This window comes from Micrasema longulum, unplaced genomic scaffold, assembly GCF_059751315.1.
Source record: "Micrasema longulum isolate JH-2025_06_02 unplaced genomic scaffold, ASM5975131v1 h1tg000403l, whole genome shotgun sequence".
Taxonomy (NCBI): Eukaryota; Metazoa; Arthropoda; class Insecta; order Trichoptera; family Brachycentridae; genus Micrasema; species Micrasema longulum.
This window is the reverse complement of record NW_028277603.1, coordinates 391,860-409,857: the sequence shown is the minus strand read 5'-3', so window position 1 is coordinate 409,857 and position 17,998 is coordinate 391,860. Positions and strand designations below refer to the sequence as shown.

The 17,998-nt window shown below is 33.6% G+C and overlaps 1 protein-coding gene across 2 annotated transcripts in view; it reads left to right on the top strand.

Annotated features, from left to right (window-relative positions):
* Cdk1 (Cyclin-dependent kinase 1) overlaps positions 1–15,297 on the top strand; it is a 36,889-nt gene extending 21,592 nt beyond the window's left edge. Inside the window, exon 8 of one of the 2 annotated variants that reach the window (XM_088225998.1) lies at positions 14,919–15,297. The gene's annotated coding sequence lies outside the window, so the exon portion shown is untranslated. The remainder of the gene's footprint in view (positions 1–14,918) is intronic. The other variant, XM_088225996.1, reaches the window with a different exon arrangement.
* The last annotated feature ends 2,701 nt before the right edge of the window (positions 15,298–17,998 follow it).

The window sequence follows — 17,998 nt, the reverse complement described above, 5'->3', positions numbered from 1 at the left end:
TTTTTCTAAATCGAAACGTTCGTAAAAACAACCACAACATAGAAATGAGCAAATTACGATTAACTAAATGAAGTAATCAAAGCAATATTCCATAGATCCTTAGAAGTTTTGCTATTGGCTGGAGAAATACAACTTACCGCGGTAAGTGAAAGTAAGAACGCCAACCGTTTCATGACGTCACTACGAAAAGTGACACACTGATTACAGTCATTTGGCGCGGTATTTGATAAATATAACTTTAAAAAATCATATCTTTGTAAATAATGCACAAAAAAAATTAATTATTTTTGCTTAGTTAAATAGTACGCTAATAGAAAAAAAAAAATTAGAAAACAGTGGAATTCCTCATTGTCTGCATACACAATAAATAAATAATTTTTTGCTATTTTATTTTATAAAAGCGCCCAGTTTTATCTGCCATTTTCAGACGTTCAGTATTCAAAAATGATAATTTTTTTTTTTTTTTTAAACGCAATATGTACGGACGAAATTTTATTTTGATACTAAATTAACATCGGTTCAGTTCTGAGGTGCGAAAATCGGGATTTTAGTCAGGCATAATCAGTCTAGCGTGTTGTTTTCTTTTTCACGCAGTATCTGAGAGAGGGTGACAGAAAAACTGTTCAAATACCTATTTATCAATCTCCTCTGCCACGCATATCCTCTTAAGAGATGATTTACTGAGTACAAACACTCTCGTGATTTTATATGAAACTTGTTTTTGTTTTAAAAATGGCCGGTCAAATGACTTGGTTTGGAATTGTCAATATTTGTTGCGATCAAAGCGGGAGTTGTCAAATTTTGGAATGAGCTCAAATTTTCAAATGCGAATTACTTTAAAAAAGAGTGGACTTAACAACTTATGAAGATGATTTTCTAATGGAGCTTAAAATCTTCCAGCTTATTTTTGACACATTACCTAATTTTTTTTTACTAGAAAGCTTTCTAGAGACATTTGTTTTTGCCATCACTTCATAACTTGCTGAAAATGTGACGGCATTATCAGTAAATAAATTTATAGAACGCATATCCACCGCCTTATTAAAGTGACGCTTCTCAATGTACACATACCGATGTAGCACTGGCGTGGAAAGTCCCGGCGTGCAAGCGAATGACGCGAAGAGGGGACTCCTCATTTCCGCATCATTCGAGGGAGCCATTTAAAAAAATGTATTTTGCTTGTCATGCGAATTATTCGTCAAGTGGTGCTCGTTAAGCGAGGTTCCACTATAGTGAATTTAAAATTTAATTCATTATAGTATTTTATTGAGGATCGGTGAAGAATGTCTTGTATAAAATATATTTTAGGTTTAAGTAGCTTTTAAATTAAAGGTTTATAAGATGAAATAAATTAAATTTAAAATAATAAACTATGTTTAATTTTTGCTCCCTGTAAATTTTTCAAGGCAGTAGAATCTCGATAGTAAGACATTTGACAATTTGTCCATTGCGACTTCAGTTACAGACAGCTGCAAATCATTTGTTATGATGTTATGATGATCAGCACCAAAGTTCAGCCGAAACCGAGTGTGGGCTATCACTAGAGCCCGCCCAGGGCACTGCAGATTGAACAAACACCGCGCTAGAATGAGCCTTTCCGAAACTTCTCGATGTAAGTTCTGCAGTGCAGATGGGGAAACACCTATACATATTATATGTGAATGTGATGCTTTACAGCATAAAAGGAGCCTCATCTTCGGGGGACCACCGGTTAAACCTGAGGATGTTAAAGAGCTCGCTCCCTACCTAATAGCCCGATACCTTACGGGAGATTTAGCAAAATGTAAACTCTCGCCTGCGCACAGTAGCTAGGCTCTTTATATACCTGGGTTTGGAGGGTGAGAACTATTTACGTGGACCTTTCACAATAGATCTTCACAGGTCGCAGTGACGTCAGGAGTTTAAAGCATAGCACTGACCTCCACCTCTAAGAATAAGAATAAGATGTGATGAGAGAGGATCCGATTACGAGAAAACATTGTCCATTTATAAAGGTAAACCAGATACATTTGAAATAAAGTCTAAGTTACAAATCACACTATTAGTAAATGTAAAACCGGAGTATGTGCAAATACTATAGTTGACATGGGTGTTTGAAAATTTCACGTTGCTTGGAAAAATTCGGTTCTTAATAGGCGTTAATATTTGAATTTAATGTTTCCATTTACACTTTCAGGCTAACGCCAATTGTTTTGCATTCAAATTTCAAAAATTAGAAATTTTCACTTGCTTTGGTTTCACACTCGCATTGTGAAATATAAGAGACAAAACAAAAGAACAGAGCTTTGACAAAACACTTAATTTAATTAAGGGAATAACCCGCTAAGTCTCTTCTTTAGAGGCTTGTCAGGAGGTGGGAAATAGGATAAGCAAGTTATGAAAAATATACCACAACACCTAGACCAATTCAGAACAAATCTTTCTTGCAATTGGCAGGACTCATACCTTTGGTCCATCATCTGACCAATGACATGAAGACAAGATCTGGACTATTTATTTAGTGCTCGATCAAATCGTGGTATACCTAGTCTGTACAGATCTTGTCTCGAGTCTTGTCTCATAGTTTGTTCTACGCTCATCGAGGAGCAGCACTCCTACCAACCTACTGGGTCACCTTCTCAGTTCAGACTGAGTCCCCCTTTCAGCTCTCACTGGAGTAATTCTCATTCATAGGCTCCACTTCTCGGGGGTTGGCACCTTTCCTAGGTGGCTAAGTTTGGGTGAGGACCCAGTATTGCGGGGTATAATTGATCTCTTACCTAGGGCTACGGGTGAAGACCTCAACGGCTGTGATGGCGGAGATGAAGTGCATCAGTACGGCGAAACAGGCGGAAGGGGCACAAATCTTCTTTAAGGCCACCCAGGCATACTTGGGCTATGGGCTGTTGGAAGACAGCGGCGTCGGGCAGGACGTCAGAACAATAGTCAACGGTGGCATCCTAAGCCCCAGTCAGCGAGAGGTGTTACTATCTCGGCTTCAGGTAAAACGGATACCAAACTACAAATCTCCTAGTCCAACGTGTAGACTGAGGACTAGGAGAGCTGACCCCAAGTAAATGGGATATACAGCCAGAAGGAAGAAGAACAGTAATTTATATGTGGGTATATCATTGTTCTATAGAGAAAAGTACTAGTAGAATAGTTGTGTCGATTTCTCACACTAGTTCCACATTGCACTTTTTATATATGAGCTGGGACTAAAACTCTTTAACTAAAACCAATTGAGTATTTGAAATTTTATGTTTTTATTAGGTAAAAAATATAAAATATAATATCACAATCTTAAAAGAAATATAATTTAATATTTACATTACTAATTATAATAAATAAATAATGATATTCAAACTATACAAATAATTTAATAAAGCTAAGCCTCATATACATCTTTTAGATATTTTTAATTCATGCAGTTTCCTATGAACACGTCAACGTTAAATTTTCTTGATCATGAGATTATTTTGGTATCTGACGTGCCATATAATTTCTTTTGTTTAATTCTTTTCTAATTACCGAATTACATTTTTTGTTTCTTTATTGACTCATTGGTTTACATTTAAATGAATAAGTTATATGAAAATGTGTAAACTGGTTATATGGTGCATCTTGCCTGCATTTTGAAATGGTTTAGCGTTTCCTTGTTAATAAATTCAAAGAATTTGTGGATGATCATTTCCATCATACAGTTTTGCCATTCTAGTTATAAAGTTCTTGGTTTTGTGCGAAACATACTGATCGAGTTCTCCAACTAATTCTACGAATTTGATCAGCCTCTTAATTCCTTCTTGTACTCTTTGCGCTTTTTCTAATTCCAGCATTTCTGCATCGGGTTCTACAATAGATGGTATCGCATTGTCCCCCTCGAATTCTTGGTCGGCGCTTCGACCCTCGAAAACATCTTTAATCTTATCTGATATTTTGGCCGGTAGCAGAGGTTTTGGTTTTATGTATTCGACGCTTTCGTTTTGCTCGCTGGCTTGTATGTCGCTGTCCTTAAACTTTTTAGGGAAGATTTTCATGAAGCATTTGCAAAGATCGCAGCTCTTACTGTTCAATTCTTTTTGCGTGAGTTCGTAGTCATCTTCGAGTGGAGGACTCAAAACTGGTTCCATATTCGAGGCTTCGGGCAAAATTTCTTTTGTATATTTTGGGATAGTATTGGAAGCGCCTTCATCTAAATCCTTTGTTTCGTACAGCTTGGAAAGTAATGATCTTCCTTTGATTGGATCCATCTTGCCATCAATTACAGCTTCGTTTAAGGTATTTCGAATTTTGTCAAGTAACTCTTGCATATCACTACTTGTCGATTTCGATCTAGCCTCTGGAAAGTCTATTTTAGAAGGCAGTTTGTCTAGCAATGCAGACCTAAATAGTTGTTTGTTTTCTTTCAGTTTATCCAAATCTAACGGAGCCTTTTTGGGCAGCTTTAGTTTCGAGATTTTTTCTGCAGTCTCCTCGATGGGTGCTTGGGAAATTCGTAGTTTCAGTGGGTTTTTTGGCGTTTTTAAAATATTGTCTGAACTAGCTGCTATACTTTGATCTTCTGGAGTTTTCTTAAGACGTTCTAAAAGTGATGGTTGTTTCTTTATTTCAAGTGGTTTTGGCAATCCTATTATTTCTGGTTTAAAAACATTACTATCGGAGCTTGCTGCGTTGCTTTGATCTTCAGGAGTTTTCTTAAGACGTTCTAACAGTGATGGTAGTCTCTTTATTTCAAGTGGTTTTGGCAATTCCACTATTTCCGGTTTGACAACTTTGCTATCGGAGCTTGCTGCTATTCTTCGATCTTCAGGAGCCTTCTTCAAACGTTCTAAAAGCGATGGTAGTTTCATTCTTTCAAACGGCTTTGCCATGACTTGTGGAGTTTCTTCTTTATTGAAAACTTTGCTATCAGAACCTAATGACACACCTTGGTCTTCTGAAGCTTTCTTAAAACGTTCTAAAAGTGAAGGTAGCTTTATATTTTCAGCTGGTTTCATTTGAACTGATTTGTTAGGTTTGTTGAGAACTTTGCTTTCTGAATTTGCTGCTATACTCTGATCTTCTGAAGTTTTTTTTAGTCTGTTCAAAAGAGACGGTAGTTTTATTCTCTCGAGTGGATTCGCAGTAATTTCAGGTACTTTCGATTTATCTAAAGCTTGGCTATCAGAACTCGCTGCAATGCTTTGATCTTCCGGAGTCTTTTTCAAACGTTCTATTAAAGACGATAATTTAAATTTTTCTAATGGCCTTTGTTTATCTTCTGGAATTTCTGGTTTACTAAACACTTGTCTGTCAGAACTTGCTGCTATACTTAGGTCATCCGCAGCCTTTTTCATACGCTCTTTAAGTGATGGAAGTTTAAAGTTACTAGGTCTAAGTGATTTTACAACTACATCTGGTACCTCGTCTGTGGGCGATGGAATCATATCTACTGGTTTCTTAGCCAAAGAACGCATCTTTTCTGAATTCGTTTTGATTTCTGAAACTTTATCATGAAGGTAGGATTTCAATTGTTCTTTTTTCTCGTCATACTGTTCATGCACGGGATGCATTTTATCGTGAACGTGTTGTTTGTGTAATTCAACGGCAGCTAATCCTTCAGCAGCTGCTGTAGCTACCATATCTGCAGTGGATCTTATAGTATCTGAAAGTGCTGTGAGTATTGGAAATTCTAACGCATTGATTTCGGGTAATACCGAAGCTTTGGAAAGGATTTCCGATGCTTCATTCGAAGGTGATGCTATTGGTTCGTCGTCAATCTTAAGATTTTTATCTTCTTCATTGTAAGTTTCTTTCTCCGAGGTTTTCCTCATAAGTTTAGACAAAGTTGGCAGCTTTGGCTTCGGTATATTTTGAAGTTTATCTATAACATCGTTAGACGCTGAGGCGATCGCGTCGTCAGCTGGGTTCATGATCAAAGATCTCAATTTAGACTTGAGATCAGAAACGTCTAGTTTTGGTATTTTTGAGGAGCCGACAACATTTGGCAAGACGCTTGTAGCATCTACGACTTTATCCACTTGTGAACTTGCAGATGGCAAAGGATCGACAGATTTGCGGTTTATAAGTGAACGAAACTTTGCAAGATCGAATTTTGGAAGTTTCTCACTAATTGATTTAACAGGAGCCGGCGGTGTGACTGGTTCTACTGTGGATTTTTTGAAAAGCGGAAGCTTGGGAAGTGCCGAATTAAACTTTTCTGGCATACGGAAACTTTGAATGTTTGACGCTGCTGGCAACAACGACTCTTCCGGCATTTTAATTTGCGTCAAAATTTTTGGCAGGTGCAATTTCGAATTTTTCAAAGCTTCATCCAAAGCTCCCAAGTCCGGTTCCTGAGCTGACTTTTTCACAAGCGATGGAAACCTAGCGAGTTGACTACCGGATACCTTAACTGGATCTACATTCGAAGAAGCAGCATCGAGTGTTCTGAACTTCGGAATATCGACACGTTTTTTGAGGAGATGTGATAAAGGGGGAATTTTGGCGAGTCTTGGGGTTGGTGGCTTAATTGGCTTAACTTCTAGTGGAGACATTTTAAGAGCTGAGCGCAGTTTGTTGAGAGATAACTTCCGATCAAATGGTAGTTTGACTGGTAGGCTATTAGAGCTAGCTGGGGCCATAAGATCTCCTTTAGCTTTCCTTAATAGTGGTATTTTGTGAAGCAGATATCTTAATTTTGAAGAGCTCTTTGGCTGTGCTTCTACAACTGAAGCTACATCGGAAGACGCTGCCTCCATGGGGTCCCCCAAGTTTGGATTAACACATTCGATAGAAAATTTGATTGCGTTTGGAGCACTGGAATCGGCTCTTGGTACTCTGCGAAGTTGGCAGCTTTCGTTGTTCCCAAAAACCTGAAATCAAAACAGCCAACTGATTTTTTTTTTCAATTTCAATTGATTTGTTTGTAAATTACAAAATATTACATCTGAATTCGTGTATACAATTTAAGAAGTCGACAAAATAAGGTATGTATAAAAATATTATTTAATTAAAGTCGAATTAAATTCTGACATAACTGTCAGTTTCGGACACGAGTAGCTAGATGCAAAAAAGAATGTCGCTAGATTCTGCCCTATTAACATATAAAAGTATCTAGAGGTAAGAAAGTTGCCACTATAAAAAAATAATTAGTTATTATATTTTTTCCGTCTGCTTTACTATCTTCCTGAGTGTACGTATCGAGACGTTAAAGGAGCCAGCTTTGTAATTGTCAAACAGCAACAGTCTTTGTAATTGTCAAAAGTTATATAAAAATCATGTTAAGCGAGCATTTTTTGCTGGAATTGGGACTCGTTGGAGTTTATAATCGTTTTAAAGTGAGAACTTATTATCACAGAAGCCTATTGAAATATAAATGAGGACTATTTTAAATGTTATTGATGTAAGGAACGCGGACTAAATTGTTGCGGTCATTCATTGGTTTGTTTCGATCATATGATGTCGATATGGCAAGTAGGTAGAACATACCAAAGTTTAGAAGTTAAGTATAGTGTCTCGATATATACATATGAAGATAGCGTTCATAATTGAGGCCCAGGGCCCCTATTACAATGGGAAGTTAACAGAGTTATCTTCGACTGTCTATAAAAAAAAACGATAATTGTGTACAAAAATTAGTAAATTTGCACGAACATTTAAAGTATCTTTGTCGGTAACCTATATAATCGAACTGAATTTAAATATTGAATTTGAATGTTGAACTGAAATTTAATAACCGTTATAATTGAACATGTTTAGACGAAAAAAATGTACGCATATTCTGCTTTTCATACAGAAAACTTGGCTTTACTTTGTAGATAAAATTAAAGATAAATGTTATGTCACTTTTATTTTACTTATGCTTAGACCATTTGTTTTCATAAAGTATATTGTTTTTAGGTAGATGGGTAAAATATTGTTACATTTTTATTGATTAATGATGTTATTGTTATAAATGAAAATATTTGAACGTTTTGGTACCATCATCATTTTCTCTTTTATTTTTTGTTTCAATCCCCTCTGATTGATTGGCCACAATCAGTTGGACATTATATATTTATATCTTTCTTCAAAGCCCTTTTTAGTGTTAAGTAAAGTATCTTGCTCCCACTTTCACACAATCATTAATTTGTTACGTGAAGAAGATAGATATATTATCAGTGTTAAGAGTTATATTAAAAAAACCATACCAATACCCGAGTGATTCGCTCTTTAAAGAATTTCAAGCGCTGCATATTCGTCAACAGTATATATTGAGGTCAGTAGCGGTCACACATCTCAACAGAGAAAAATACGCAAGGGTTTGTCATGTTCATAATACTAGACACTCCAATTAGGATCTGATTCTACAGAGAGGAGTTAATACTTTTTTGGCTCAAAGGCAGCAATATTATATAGGCCCGAGGGTATATAACCTTATCCCAGATTCGTGGAAATGTGGTGGGATTGCCAGGCTGAGGAAGGTGTTGACTGCATTTGTAATCCATATTGGTCGGAGGGAGTCAGGGAAATTGCTGTCCGATGTAGAAGGACGTAAGCTGGTTTCTTGTTTTACTAGTAATGACTTAGGACTTAGGATAGAGAGATTTTGGTATTATTTATGTTTTCTCTGGATATTTATTGTTTACTTTAAAGACTGAAAAAGCACACATTATGATAAAACTGTAATTACTTTTTAATATTATTATAAAATACATAATTTACTGCCTTAGAAGGGGAAGCTATCCCTAGTTAGGCAGTTTAGATGAACCAACAGCAAAAATAAAAAAAATATATATGTTTACTTTTACTACTTAATCAATTTGTTGTATAAATAATAACTTGTAAATTGCTGTAATAAATATGTAAAAAAAAATAAAAAATTATGATACAATGCGTTTCTGGGCCTTGATTACAATGAGTAGTAAAAAGGTATCTTCAATTTTATCTACAAAGTAAAATGAAGTTTTCTGTATGAAAAGCAGAATATGAATACATTTTTTTCTTTTGAACATGTTCAATTACAAATTACCGGCGAAGATACTTTAAAATTTTCATACCGATATATACATTTCGGTACATAAAATTTTATTTTACTTAATAGACAGTCGAATAGAGAAATAAAATAAAATATAAAGTTAAGAGTTCTGTTAACTTCCAATTGTAATTGAAACCCAATTACAGTGGTAAATTACAGCACGGAACCCCCAGGCTTGAGAAAAAACACATTCTATTTTTGTGTTCCGATTGGGATCGAACCAGGAGCCTTCCATGCCTGAGCCAGGCGTCTTAGCCATTGCTCCAAGGAGGCTTAATTTTATTCCTGATTAAACACGTTTAATATAAGTTATCTTACCTGCAATATCGATGCACACGCTATGATTATCTCAAATTTTATTACCGCCATCTTGAAACGTTTTCACCTCGCTTTATTACTTGAAACTGCATAAACTGATAGAAATATCAAATATATATCACGTAGAACCGACAAAAATGCACATATTCTGCAAAATGCCTAAATTATGTCTACCGAAAATGCCTGATCGACCAAAAATCAACAACCTTGTCATCATTTTGACGCAACACAAGGTGTTTCAAACATGTCCATTTGTAAGTTTGTGCCGTATCTTGCAAATACAAAAAATAAAACACATTTTCAAAAATATTTAATAGGAGAAACGGCATGGAAAAACACATTTATATTTAATTATTCAAAGAAAGACAATACGTAACTTTAAAATAATCCAATATGAATCTTAAGCTGTGTTGTTTTTTAATTTTGGTTATCGCATTGATTTTCGATTCTGAGGTAAGATTTTATTTTATATTAAATAATTAAGGGTATTAAACTAAACTATACATAAAAACTTACCTGCCTAAATAATAGCGTAATTCAAAACCGTCTCTAAATCTTGCAAAAACAAATTTCAATTATGACACCGCAAACTTAGCATTCTCCATTGAGTTGGTGAAGCATAATTACAAATCTCAAAATTCTTCGCAAATATCTCAGTAAACTCTTCAATGGAAATTTATAAGTTTGTTTTTCAAGATTAACATATTACTACAGAGACGGATAACATTATTGCTAGTACGAGAAATGAAAGGTGTATTCCATGTTGTAATTATATATAAATATTTTTTTATTTATTTTTTTTATTTTTTTTTATTATATTGAAAATATATTATACATAATTATATACAATTTTCCCAAGGAGTTTTTTAAAAAAAATAGTTTTTGGAAAAAAATATAAGGATTTTTTAATGTTCACCATGAGGAATATTCCTCCGAAGTTTCACGGTTTGACCCTCAAACATTGTGCATTAGGGTGGGTCGATATTTTTTTTTCTGAATTTTGAAATGAAAGGGGTCTAAAATGTTGCCTTTTGGATTACTCGGAATACGAAAATGATTTTTAAAAAAATCGATACTACTTTTGGCCCACAACCAGAGCTTGAAGTTTTCGAAAAAGTCGATTTTTTGCGCTAACCGGCTGCCATTTTGTATTTAAGTAATAAAATCAGTCAAATTAAATTTTGTAATGTGCATTTTTGGGGTTCGAACTGTCAGTAGGGTCGCAGAGAGTCACATCTTGCTGGAAGATGTGATTCTACAAAATGCTGCCAACGCCCAGTTGCATTCCACCGGCAACACTACTGACCATAGTCCTTAAAATGCAACATGATTAGAATGACAGTTGTCAGAAAAAGTGACGACATAACTTTGTAGTAACGTCAAAGGAGTTATTGATATTGACACACGAAAAATCATTTGTATCTGGTGTGTTAATTTATTTATTTAATACAATGCTTGAAACATAAATCAACATTAATATATGAAATCAGCTTTGAAACTAAAAGAAAAATAAATAAAACGTAATTATTAACGACGTTCTAACAAAGTTACATTACGTTAGAGATGGGACAAATTGATCAATGTAAATTGATCGAATAAAAAAATTATTCATTTGATGTTGTTCATGAAAAAAGTATAAATGTCTCATGTTTTGGTGAATAATTGTGTTAAACACACTATAATAGGCTTGTTTTTGCGTTTTTTATATCAATTTTCGAAAACAGAGTTTCATGATTGCATGAAATAACTGATAAAATCGATTTGATTAGTTATCAGTAATTTCCCATCAATAATGAAATAAGTTTATCAAGCCGTATTTTAAGGACTATAGTCCAACTCGTTAGCGTCCTCGTCGCGAACCCTGTGCAATGGAATCACACTCAGAACGGTGTGATCACAGCAGGTAACGAGAGGATGAAAGGCGAGTTTTTGGCGCCTCAAAACCAAAACCAACCAGCTAAGGTAAGGTAACCCCGACAGAAAATCCACCGGAGAAGGCAACGGGAAACCACTCTGGTCCTTTTCCCAGGAATAACTACGGCGAGTACATCAATAAGCAGTCGTCCTGGCTGCGAAATGTACAATTAGCGCAGGACAGATACATATGCTTTCGCTGTAGATTGCCTACGTCGAAGGGACCCGGCAAGAATGTGCATTAAACCTTATTAAATAAGCATCTAAGGGCGTAAGTTGCACTTTGTTTTTTAATAAATGGGTGGCATTGTTTTAATGAGCCATTGTTTTCGTCAATATTAGCCAGGCGCTCAACGGAATCAGTTCCGCGGAGTGTAAACTTTTTGCGTTTCGGTAGTTTTAAAACGTGTTCGGATTTGTAATGTGAATAAATTATATCTTTACTAACAAAAAATAATTTTATCAATATATATAATGAACAAAATGTTCAGACAGTGATAAATTTCAAACCTCGTTTGAGGGCCAAAAGTAGTATGGAATATTTAATAATTTTTACGTTCAAAGTGATCCAAAATACAACTTTTTTGCCTCCTTTGACTTTGATGTGTAAAAAAAAATTCATACATCATCGGCATACTGTGCAAACCGTATTTTTCAGAACATGAGACGCAATTTTTTACTCTGAAAATTCAACATAAATTTGGGGTGAGTCTAATGGGCCGATGCGTCTTGTCGTCATTTTTTTTTAGAAAAATTTGCGTCTTATCGTCCGCAAAATACGGTAATTAAATACCGCATTTAGATCATTCTGTAGTTTTGTTTAGTAAAATTTGTTTTTAGGCAAAAATGCACATGAAAACAATTAATTCACTTGTGATTATTATTCAAATATTATGTTTCCTTAAAATGCGGAAGTTATTTTGATGACAAATAAAAAAAAACAAACAAAGCATCACGCCGTTCTCCGTAGGGACAGGCAGAGAGGATAATACGCCACTTTAGCCTGTCCGCTTCCTATACATTTATACATCTTCCATACACGCGCGCCGATTATTCTAACTTTTGACAAGTCCATCTTCAAGAATTTGTCGGATTAGGTCGTGCCATGTCTTTGTTGGTCTTTGCATCCTTCGTCATTCACATCGTAAATCTTTTTAGCCGTCCTCTGAAACAACGCTATGATTTATTATAGGGGTATCTCAAATGTCTGTACCTGTGTCCAGGCGGATGAAGAAAACAGTTCTGCGAGTAAAATAGAACCAGTACCCTAGACGAGCGTTTTCGACTCGATGGCTGCTCTCATCCGAAAATCTTGAATAAAGAAATCGAGTGGAGATAAGTCCGCCTCGTTGCAAAGCGGTTGGTGCGTTCGCCTACCATTTTTGAGGCCCTGGGTTCGATTCCTGGCAGGGTGGGCGTGAAATATCGATTTGAAATGTTTTTAATTATTATATCACTGTGTTTTAAAAATGGATGACTGTAAGCTTCTTCAAAGAGATCTAACCTCTCTTTATTTATTTATTTCGACGGCTTACGCCTTTGACAAATTATAAAGTAATATTGAAAAACAATTATAATGAAACAAAACACCTGTACACAGTATAGAAACTATTGATGGTTTAAAATCTTCTCCTTATATTGCTTTTTCAAATTTTAAAGATTACTTGCCATACTTGTTATTCCTTCTTTATTTTTTATCTCTGCTGCATTGGCATGTTTTTATACTTTTAAACTACTTTTAATTACTTATATTATATATGTAAATTAAATCAATATCTTGCTGCTCTTACTATAATGTGTCATTAATTTTGAAGATGTTTTTTAAATTGACCTAAATTATCTTATATTTCACTTTCCTAAATTGTCTTATATTTCACTTAAAGATTCTTCTCATCGTTTCTTTGAATCCCTTAAAATAAATATGTGTATATTTATGTTTTACCTTTTTTTAAAAAAATGTTATTACTATTTTATTTTATTTTTACATCTGAGCATGTTTTTCATTCTTTGTTTCAATTCTTAATTTTTAATTACTCTTACAAATTTTCTTCGTTTTTAATATTATTTCCATTTGTAAATACTCACTACAAACTACAAACTTTAAATTATCTTTTTTTAACTTCAATTTTAATTTTTATACAACTTTCATTTATTTTTTCTTTTTCCTTCTCTTTTTTATACTTTCATAATTAACTTAACATATAATTGCTTTATAATATGGAAACTTCACTGGTCCATTAGAATTAAGTCTAATTGTGTAAAATATTAAACTTTGTAACTATACTATATGTTTTCCTGAATAAAAGAAAATAAAAAAAATAGATACATGAAATAAAATTAGCAGAAAATAAGGAAATAATAAAGAAAAATTAAATAAGGAATTATAACAAAGGTATGCAGCAAATTAAAAATAAATAAAGGGTTTAAATATAAAAAGTAATGAAGTAACAGAGGCGATGAATCATAGCATAAACAGTAAAACAAGTATAACACTTAGTAAATTTTTTTAATTTCGAAAATAAGTGATTAAAAAGTAATGATTTTAATTTGTATAAAGATAAATTAATAAATGTAAGTTCCCATGTTTGTTTGCTAACATGTGGAACCGTGGAATAGGTGAGTATTTGGCATAGTTTGAACTATGCAAATCAACAGCAAAATAAGTATTTTGTCTCGTCCCACGCTGTCTCACATTTAAAGTCACAGAATTCAAAAGTTCGGAACTGTCAAAAATGAGTGGTGTAAAGTAAATGATCTTTTTTTTTAATGAGAATAAATGTATTCACCAAATAACAGAGTTCAAATCATACACTCACACAATTTAAACACCCATAAAATCATTACACAAACAACAGTTAGAGACCTCGGAGTTATCCTTGATTCATCAATAAGATTTAACTGTCACGTTGAAAACATTGTGAAAAGTGCTTCAAAATTATTAAATTTTATCTTAAGAATAACGAAATCATTCTAAAATCCACTAATTCCCATCACTCTGTATAAATCTCTCTGCCTAAGTATAATTCTAGAATGAGGAACTTCAGCCCTACGGGAAATTGGATACAAAAAATGTTTTCTTACGTGGGGTAAAAATTAGAGCATGGCAAAGTTTTATGAAAATGTACAGAAAAAATAATAAAAAATATTTTGATAAAAACGCACTACTTTAAATGACGTCACTGGTTCATGTGAATCAACCTATGATCTGAGAGCTATGGGAGATTTCCGGTCTGCTTGTCGCTTCTGGACCAATGGGAAGAACTGAATGAGAATAAGCGAAATTAACCTCTGACGTTACACGCGGAGTTATTTCAGAAATACAAAACTTTGAAAAATCGTAGCGCCGATAATCCGATATATAAAAATAAAAAAAATAAAAATTGACTTAGTTTAACAGTCTATTAACAAATAAAAAAATTAAAAAAACCGATGAACTTCCTCATTCTCCTCCATTATTTGGTCTCCAAATTATAAAATTAATTCGGATAGAATTGAAGCTATCCAAAAAAAATTGCTTCGGATTCTTACATTTCTGATCTTACAAGACTGATCACCTTATCTTAGCTGCATTTGGTTTACCAATGCAGTGCCCTATGCACCACATGTTGTGGAAAAAAAAATTACGATGAAGATCCTAAATAGGCAAATGATACCCTCTCTAGAAAATCAATTTAATTTGCTTTAATTATGTTTTTAATTTTATTTTTAGTGTGTTCTTCGGGGCCGTTATAATGACCACGGCCTCTTGAAAGGAAGGCCTGACCATTTTCTTGACTCCGACGGATCTGAAGGATTAATTTCCTCGATGGTTCCACTCCTAGGACGATTTAGAAGCCTGAGAATGAAGATTTTTAGAATCCTTAGAAGAATCCTTCGAAGAAGACGAGCGTTAAGAAAACATTAGATCACTCTTTGTGAAGGAGGAAGATTGAGAAAGGCATGGCACGACCAAATTCAGTTTGAATTTAATTTTTTTGGCAGTAGAACCTGTCGTTTTGATTTAGCTCTTTTACGCCCGAATAAATTCCTGCGGATACGAAAAAAATATTTTTTATTCTGTAAGTACAAAATAAATGATTCAAGAATTACCTGTATTTTTAAATAATTTTTCTAAATATGAACACTTTAATTTCTTCACTCTTCTTCTTCTTTTCCACATCCGCTCCTAAGTGAAGCATGTGGACATCACCAGTTGCCTCCAGGAGACTGTCGCCAGCCAGCAGTCTCGCGTCCTCCCACGTCAATCCAGCGTCCCCTAGTTCCGCCAAATAAAGTCGAATACAATTTAATTTACTTAACATAAATTTTAAATGAATACTGGGTCTCAAACCAATTAATAACCGACAAAAAATATGACATTTTATATTATATATTGCCAATCCTTTTTTATCTTATAAACTATTTTTTATCTTATAAACTATAACTAATAATAAAAATAATGTGACCTCACTGGGGTTACCCGTGCCGAAGACACTTAACAATATACCCTTTTTTAAAAATATTTTTACATTTGAGAAAAAACAGAGATATTTAACAAAATGTTCGAACAGTTTTAAACACTACGTATTTATTTATTTATTTATTCACACTCTTTATCAAAATACAATTCCATATTCACTTATTTATTTATGTTTATAATTAATTTATGTACATCTATATTATTTATATTACAAAACGCACAATGAAATAACAAAAACCTAACATAAGCTATACACTTGTGGAGAAGTTGATTTAATATTGGTATTACAATAAAATTAGTTAAATTTTAGTGAAATTTAGCCGAGACTACAATAATTAAATGTGATTTTTCTCAAGCCCGGGTGTTCTGTGTTGTAATTCACCACTGTAGTATGATCTCCTGGCCTGTTCTGTTGCAAAAACAAAAAAAAATATATTCATAACCTATCGGATCATAATCTGGACTTAAAATATTGATTTTAAAGGTGTTTCTAGACAGCAATGTTTTATTGTTCCTGGACTGGCGCCTAAAGCGTAAGATTGACCACCTTACTTTCTATGTAAAATTGTAGTGCCAGTGCAGTGCCATATGCATCATTGAATGCGGGTGGGGAAATGGTAATAAGTAGTGATAACAAATGAATTTTGGGACACACATTCATTACATTCAGATAAGTTTTATTTAGCATGTTTTGAAAATGATCCTCGGTATATTTAGCTGTGTATAAAAGATTTATTATATTACATGTTTAAATTTATTAAATGAAAATGTATGCGTTTAAACATCTATCAATGGCATATTTCATTTCGGTGTGTATTTTTTTATGACTAATGTCAATTTGTACGTGGTGTAATTAATATATATGAATCGTTTTTTTAAATATTATTTACATATAATATTCTCTTTCAAAAGTCTATGACGCCCAAAAAATATAGTTTATTGTTTTAGAAGAAATTCCAAATCTTAAACACCACAATAAAATAAAATATTAATAAATAAATACCACTATCGTTTTTGGTAACTAGTTCTTTATGGCTGCCGGAAGTTGATTAAAAAATTTCGGAGCCAGGAAGGTAAAGTTTCTTTTAGGTAGGACCATCCGACTTCCTAATCCTTCCCGCTGATCACGTCTGTATATTTTTCTGTGTCCTGAGTCCTGACTTTATCTACAGATTTCCTTTCAAAAAGTTCCCAAGTGGCACTTTAAAAAATAGCTGCCGCACATCTAGAACTTTACAACGAGGAACTTCAGCCCTACGGGAAATTGGATACAAAAAATGTTTTCTTACGCGGGGTAAAAATTAGAGCATTAAATTGTACGACAAAGTTTCTTGAAAATGTACAGAAAAAATAATAAAAAATATTTTGATAAACACGCACTACTTTAAATGACGTCACTGGTTCATGTGAATCGACCTATGATCTGAGAGCTATGGAAGATTTCCGGTCTGCTTATCGCTTCTGGACCAATGGGAAGAATTGAATGAGAATAAGCGGAAATGAACCTCTGACGTCACGTAGCACCGATAATACGATATGTAAAAATTAAAAAAAAAAATTTGACTTAGTTTAACAGTCAATTAACAAATAAAAAAATTGATAAAAACCACTGAACTTCCTCATTCTCAAACAGTTCTTTTGAAAGATAGCATAAAAGAACTTTTTTCATTGTTCCAAGCACGAGTTTTTGTACTTTGAAACTATACCATCCTTATTCTATCACTATGCCTAGGCGTAATTTTATATCAGGATTATAAGTAAAGCCCTGTTGTTAGTTTCAACGCTATACTTGTGCTTAATTTTGAGTAGGTACCTTCTAGATAACATATTACAACAGAGATGAAGAACATTCTACAGAAGGTAATATAGAAGTCTAGGCATCTACAGGGCTTAAGACCTATCATTGGCTGTTTTTTAAATATATTTTTTTGTTTTTTTTTTACAATATACATTAGAGGTAAAACAGAGTATTAAAAAATAAAGGATAATTACATAGCGATGAAATACATATTAATAGTAAAAATAGTTTTAAAAAAAATCCCACAAAGGCATGGCCTGTACGTGGGTATACAAGAAATGTTTATGAATTTTTGCTCCTATAATAAATAGACAGTTATAATATTTTTGTTTAACATAAGAAAGAGAAAATAAAATATTCTGAAAAGATTATATGGTATTTTTTTATAGTAATTAAAAAAGGAAATAAAAAATACAAAAATATTCCTTATTATTAAAGGGCAACAAAATATATCATAGAAAAAAAGAATTCATATCTTTAGTTCGAATCCAGGATAGTGCGTGTTTTTTAAAAGAAGGAAAATTTTGAAAGT